Source organism: Coregonus clupeaformis, chromosome 21 (genome assembly GCF_020615455.1).
Source record: "Coregonus clupeaformis isolate EN_2021a chromosome 21, ASM2061545v1, whole genome shotgun sequence".
NCBI lineage: Eukaryota > Metazoa > Chordata > Actinopteri > Salmoniformes > Salmonidae > Coregonus > Coregonus clupeaformis.
In genome coordinates, this window is record NC_059212.1 from 49637871 (window position 1) to 49645542 (window position 7672).

Genomic DNA, 7672 nt, shown 5'->3' on the forward strand with positions numbered 1-7672 from the left:
AATGATTTATTTCAGCTTTTATTTATTTCATCACATTCCCAGTGGGTCAGAAGTTTACATACACTCAATTAGTATTTGGTAGCATTGCCTTTAAATTGTTTAACTTGGGTCAAACATTTTGGGTAGCCTTCCACAATAAGTTGGGTGAATTTTGGCCCATTCCTCCTGACAGAGCTGGTGTAACTGAGTCAGGTTTGTAGGCCTCCTTGCTCGCACACACTTTATCAGTTCTGCCCACAAATTTTCTATAGGATTGACATCAGGGCTTTGTGATGGCCACTCCAATACCTTGACTTTGTTGTCCTTAAGCCGTTTTGCCACAACTTTGGAAGTATGCTTGGGGTCATTGTCCATTTGGAAGAGCCATTTGCAACCAAGCTTTAACTTCCTGACTGATGTCTTGAGATGTTGCTTCAATATATCCACATAATTTTCCTTCCTCATGATGCCATCTATTTTGTGAAGTGCACCAGTCCATCCTGCAGCAAAGCACCCCCACATCATGATGCTGCCACCCCCGTACTTCACGGTTGGGAATTTTACATTTGAGTCATTTAGCAGATGCTCTTATCCAGAGCGACTTACAGTTAGTGAGTGCATACATTTTTCATACTGGCCCCCCGTGGGAAACGAACCCACAACCCTGGTGTTGCAAGCGCCATGCTCTACGAACGGAGCTACAGGGGACTAGATGGTGTTCTTCGGCTTGCAAGCGTCCCCCTTTTTCATCCAAACATAACGATGGTCATTATGGCCAAACAGTTCTATTTTTGTTTCATCAGACCAGAGGACAGTTCTCCCAAAAGTACTGTATTTGTCCCCATGTGCATTTGCAAACCGTAGTCTGGCTTTTTTATGGCGGTTTTGGAGCAGTGGCTTCTTCCTTGCTGAGCGGCCTTTCAGGTTATGTCAATATAGGACTCGTTTTACTGTGGATATAGATACTTTTGTACCTGTTTCCTCCAGCATCTTCACAATGTCCTTTGATGTTGTTCTGGGATTGATTTGCACTTTTCGCACCAAAGTACGTTCATCTCTAGGAGACAGAACGCGTCTCCTTCCTGAGCGGTATGACGGCTGCGTGGTCCCATGGTGTTTATACTTGCGTACTATTGTTTGTACAGATGAACGTGGTACCTTCAGGCATTTGGAAATTGCTCCCAAGGATGAACCAGACTTGTGGAGGTCAACAATTTTTGGCTGAGAATGCTAAGAGTGTGCAAAGCTGTCATCAAGGCAAAGGGTGGCTACTTTGAAAAATCTCAAATATAAAATATATATTGATTTGTTTAACACTTTTTTGTTTACTACATGATTCCATATGTGTTATTTCATAGTTTTGATGTCTTCACTATTATTCTACAATGTAGAAAATAGTAAAAATAAAGAAAAACCCTTGAACCCTTCACTCATGCTGCTAAACATACCCTCGTAAAACGGACTATCCTACGATCCATGACTTCGGCGATGTCATTTACAAAATAGCTTCCAACACTCTACTCAGCAAATTGGATGTAGTCTATCACAGTGCCATCCGTTTTGTCACCAAAGCCCCATATACTACCCACCATTGTGACCTGTACGCTCTCGTTGGCTGGCCCTCACTACATATTCGTCGCCAAACCCACTGGCTCCAGGTCATCTATAAATCACTTCTAGGCAAATCCCCGCCTTATCTTAGCTCATTGGTCAGCATAGCAACACCCACCCGTAGTATGCGTTCTAGCAGGTATATCTCACTGGTCATGCCAAAGCCAACACCTCCTTTGGTCGCCATTCCTTCCAGTTCTCTGCTGCAAATGACTGGAACAAACTGCAAAAATCTCTGAAGCTGGAGACTCTTATCTCCCTCACTAACTTTAAGCATCAGTTGTCAGAGCACCTTACCGATCACTGCACCTGTACACAGCCCTTCTGTAATTAGCCCACCCAACTACCTCATCCCCATATTGTTATTTACATTGTTATTTATTTTGCTCATTTGCACCCCAGTATCTCTATTTTCACATCATCTTCTGCACATCTATCACTCCAGTGTCAATACTAAATTATAATTGTAATTATTTTGCACTATAGCCTATTTATTGCCTTACCTCCATAACCTACTACATATGCACACACTGTATATAGATGTTCTATTGTGTTATTGACTGTACGTTTTGTTTATTCTATATGTAACTCTGTGTTGTTGTTGTTTTTACCGCACTGCTTTGCTTTATCTTGGCCAGGTCGCAGTTGTAAATGAGAACTTGTTCTCAACTGGCTTACCTGGTTAAATAAAGGTGAAATAAAAAAAATATTTAAAAAATGAGTAGGTGTGTCCAAACTTTTGACTGGTAGTGTACATTCTTGGTATATGCCACTCAGAAGAAGCTCTTATGTGATCCATCTCTCTCGCCTTCTCTCTTTCAATCTCTCTTTCAATCTCTCTCTCTCTCTCTCTCTCTCTCTCTCTCTCTCTCTCTCTCTCTCTTCTCTCTTTCAATCTCTCTCTCTCTCTCTCTCTCTCTCTCTCTCTCTCTCTCTCTCTCTCTCTCTCTCTCTCTCTCTCTCTCTCTCTCTCTCTCTATCCCCCTATATCTCTCTCTCCTTCTTTTATCCAATACTCACTTCCCTAAACTATTCATAACCTACACCATGTTCCTCCTGCTGCTAACATGTAAACCATCTCCCTCCCAGAACTTCCTCAGTGAGTCCATGTTACTCACATACAGCCAATTATTGGCACCCTTTGTTGTGGAAAATAACCACTATACTTTATTAAAAATACACATCATATCCCTCCTAATGGGATTACTAATCCCATAAATTTACAAAAGTATATTATGTTTATGCTGTCAATCACGATCTTTGCATTCAAGGTTATACTCGTAATAAAAATATCAATATTTCTACTTAAAATAATTCCAAGCTAAGTGTTAGTGTCCTAACACATTAAAACTAACGTAGCGTTGTTTTAACCATACTACCTAGGACATGTTTAAGAATAGTTTCAACATCTTTAACTGACATATATTCATTTAGATCAATCAGTCAGCTTACAATTCATAATCATAATCAAATTACCCAAAACAAATTTAGAATGACAATTCTTAGTTAGTCACCTTGGTTCCATCACTCAAAGTTAAAACTCTCACCATGGCACATATTGACACTGGCAGAATGTACGTTTATATTATCCATAAATCGACATGGTCCTCTGTAGCTCAGCTGGTAGAGCACAGCGCTTGTAACGCCAAGGTAGTGGGTTCGATCCCCGGGACCACCCATACACAAAAAATGTATGCACGCATGACTGTAAGTCGCTTTGGATAAAAGCGTCTGCTAAATGGCATATTATAATTTTAGCATTATCTTCCTCATAAAGATAATTACAACAGATCAGTATCTCAAATGCATTCCTAGTCTAAATTATTATAAATTTAGCAGTGTATCATACCTCCTTCATCAACCTACTACCTCAAATAATAATTTATTCCTCCCCCGGCACTTAATCTTCTGGCGTCTTCATTTTGTTCTTCAGATAGCTTCATAGTTCATCTTGGATTGCCCATGGCAATGTCCCAATTCCAATGTCACACCTGAGCCGCCCCACCTCTACCTTCATTCTGTTTTGTCCATTTTGCCAACCAGTATACCCAAACTATGAGAAATGTTATATTTGAATATATCTCTCTTCCTGCTCACTCCACATGGACTCCTGTCACATTCTTGAAAGAAAAGGCATAAGAGAAAATACAATTGATTGCTTTGATTTGATGCTGGTTCTGATTGAGGTCTCCTGGTAGAGGTGGTGCTGGACAGGAACGTCTTCAACGCCTTTGTTGCTCCTCTTCAGCCGGGTAGAGGGTGTTTGGTTTTTATTGAGGTTCACACCGTTCTGGACCGAATTATCTCTGCTATGCATCAAGACACCATCCGTAGTAACCTCGAGAAAGGACAGATCATAACAGTTTAGTTGAGTTCATTTCCAATCCAAAACATCCCTATAAGCATTGACTATATGACAAATTATTATGTTTCACCACTCATTCTCAATACCAATTTCTAATACTTGATCCTGCTGCCTGATAGATTTTTCTTTGAGGGGTGTCTGCATTCCAAAGGCTATCTGTATAAACGCCACATAGTTCCACATTCTCCCTTGAATTCTCCAAAATTATAAAACCCAATTGTTTTATTGTAACAATCCTATATTTGCTCATAGTCTATTTGATATTACTCTGGTGTTTCCCTTTTCCTTGTTCCTATTCCAACAATTGCTTACACTTCTCTCCTCATCCTGGTTGATTATAAAATTGGTCATATTTAGGATTTCCTAAATATAACAAACATTCTTCTGGGCAATAAATGACAGAAATTGTGGTTGAACATAGCACAGTCCTGGCAACTGTGAGGATTTGGAATAACTGTTAATTCTTTCACAGGAGATGTGGTGCATATTAGACTATTTTCTTTATTTAATTTTAATGTACTATATTGTGCTCATTTATACCAATCATTGTTTAATGGCTCCTTCCATTCCCTTTCTTCTGCATTTGGTATGGCTCTAACATGTACAAGATTTAGTGCACTTTCCCAAGGAATAACTACTTCACCCACACTTCCCCTGGAAATGTAGCACTAAGTACTAGATCAAATTGTTTATCTAAGTCTTGGGCTTCTACCCTTATGTCTATGATCCACCTGTCTTTTTCTTTTATTATCTTAAAGTCACAGTTACCCCATGTGATTTCCCCATACTCCTTGTGCTGGTTCCTCCCACACCAATAACCAGTTTACCCCTTGTACTTTAATGGTGAGCCCTTCCTGTATTTTAGTACTGGTTCCTGTCTGTGCAGGAAGTTACATTTTAATCCTTTCTATATCTCTATGTCTGGATATTTTGCTCTTTACTAATGTCAGTATGCTATTCCCCTTATTTTTAGGGGAACTAATCAAGGGCAGAGAAATCAATGATGGGGATATCTGGTGCATCTTGGATGTATGAAATATCCTGAAGATCTAGAACGTCTTGAAGGTCTCAAAAGTCTCAAAGGTCTTGAAGGTCTCGAAGGTCTCGAAGGTCTGCCCCTCCGCCGAGGGAATCAGCAAGAACACGTAGCTCATCCCAGCTCCAGCATCCTCAGCTCCCTCATCTCTAAGTCATCGGTTCCCTTGTGGTACTCTGGTACAATGGTTTAGATGATACCAGGTCGTGCTCCCCTATATCCGTACAGCCGCTGGTGTAACCTGGATGACGATGTATGGTCACTTTAGGTGTTAACCTTCTTCCATCACTAGGGTCTCCGGATCCGCCAGAGTCAATCTCAATCCATCGACATCGGTCTCTGAAGAGAGTGTCCTTCTACCAGCCTACCCAGAGGGAAGCTCGGAGTTACTACTGCAAAGACACAAACACAGACAAACACAAAAGACAACAATGCTACCCAATGGCAGGGCCATCTTCCTCTCCTGGGGTTGGAACACTCCTATAGTGGGAAACATGGATCTAAGTATCTGTCTCTGCCACTTTTACCATCATTGAGGTAGCCAACAACACCTGGTACGGGTCCCTCCACATAGGGTCTTTCCAGCTCTTCCTTCTGTAATCTTTTACCGTCACAGTCTCCAGGGCGGAAAAAATGCTCAGATTCTCCTACTCAGTTAGGCAGAGTTACCTTCACCTATGGGAAGAAAGTCTTAAGAACATCGTTAGGTTAGGTGAGACACCGTCTGCTACTTATCTTCTGTCAGGAGAAGCTTTGAGATTATGAAGCGCACCTACAGTGGGGGAAAAAAAGTATTTAGTCAGCCTCCAATTGTGCAAGTTCTCCCACTTAAAAAGATGAGAGAGGCCTGTAATTTTCATCATAGGTACACGTCAACTATAACAGACAAAATGAGAAAAGAAAATCCAGAAAATCACATTGTAGGATTTTTAATGAATTGATTTGCAAATTATGGTGGAAAATAAGTATTTGGTCAATAACAAAAGTTTCTCAATACTTTGTTATATACCCTTTGTTGGCAATGACACAGGTCAAACGTTTTCTGTAAGTCTTCACAAGGTTTTCACACACTGTTGCTGGTATTTTGGCCCATTACTCCATGCAGATCTCCTCTAGAGCAGTGATGTTTTGGGGCTGTCGCTGGGCAACACGGACTTTCAACTCCCTCCAAAGATTTTCTATGGGGTTGAGATCTGGAGACTGGCTAGGCCACTCCAGGACCTTGAAATGCTTCTTACGAAGCCACTCCTACGTTGCCCGGGCGGTGTGTTTGGGATCATTGTCATGCTGAAAGACCCAGCCACGTTTCATCTTCAATGCCCTTGCTGATGGAAGGAGGTTTTCACTCAAAATCTCACGATACATGGCCCATTCATTCTTTCCTTTACACGGATCAGTCGTCCTGGTCCCTTTGCAGAAAAACAGCCCCAAAGCATGATGTTTCCACCCCCATGCTTCACAGTAGGTATGGTGTTCTTTGGATGCAACTCAGCATTCCTTGTCCTCCAAACACGACGAGATGAGTTTTTACCAAAAAGTTCTATTTTGGTTTCATCTGACCATATGACATTCTCCCAATCCTCTTCTGGATCATCCAAATGCACTCTAGCAAACTTCAGACGGGCCTGGACATGTACTGGCTTAAATAGGGGGACACGTCTGGAACTGCCGGATTTGAGTCCCTGGCGGCGTAGTGCGTTACTGATGGTAGGCTTTGTTACTTTGGTCCCAGCTCTCTGCAGGTCATTCACTACGTCCCCCCGTGTGGTTCTGGGATTTTTGCTCACCGTTCTTGTGATCATTTTGACTCCACGGGGTGAGATCTTGCGTGGAGCCCCAGATCGAGGGAGATTATCAGTGGTCTTGTATGTCTTCCATTTCCTAATAATTGCTCCCACAGTTGATTTCTTCAAACCAAGCTGCTTACCTATTGCAGATTCAGTCTTCCCAGCCTGGTGCAGGTCTACAATTTTGTTTCTGGTGTCCTTTGACAGCTCTTTGGTCTTGGCCATAGTGGAGTTTGGAGTGTGACTGTTTGAGGTTGTGGACAGATGTCTTTTATACTGATAACAAGTTCAAACAGGTGCCATTAATACAGGTAACGAGTGGAGGACAGAGGAGCCTCTTAAAGAAGAAGTTACAGGTCTGTGAGAGCCAGAAATCTTGCTTGTTTGTAGGTGACCAAATACTTATTTTCCACCATAATTTGCAAATAAATTCATTAAAAATCCTACAATGTGATTTTCTGGATTTTTTTTCCTCAATTTCTCTGTCATAGTTGACGTGTACCTATGATGAAAATTACAGGCCTCTTTCATCTTTTTAAGTGGGAGAACTTGCACAATTGGTGGCTGACTAAATACTTTTTTTCCCCACTGTACTTGCAGCTTGTTGTAGTCCACTCATTTCATAGACAGACATCCTCTACACCCTGCCTCCTATCACAAAAACAAAAAAGATTTAACCTAACCCATAACACATTATTGCTACTGCTCATATCCTTAATACAACTTGCATATTTCACCACAAAAACATTAAAAACCATTACAACCCCTGTAAGCCCAACTTCCCCCCTTTGGACACATGCATCACATCGTGATTCATGTGTTCAAAAAACAAAACAACAACAATATTGCCTGTTAAACCAAAAATAATAACTGAACTTAAAATGACAACCTTTG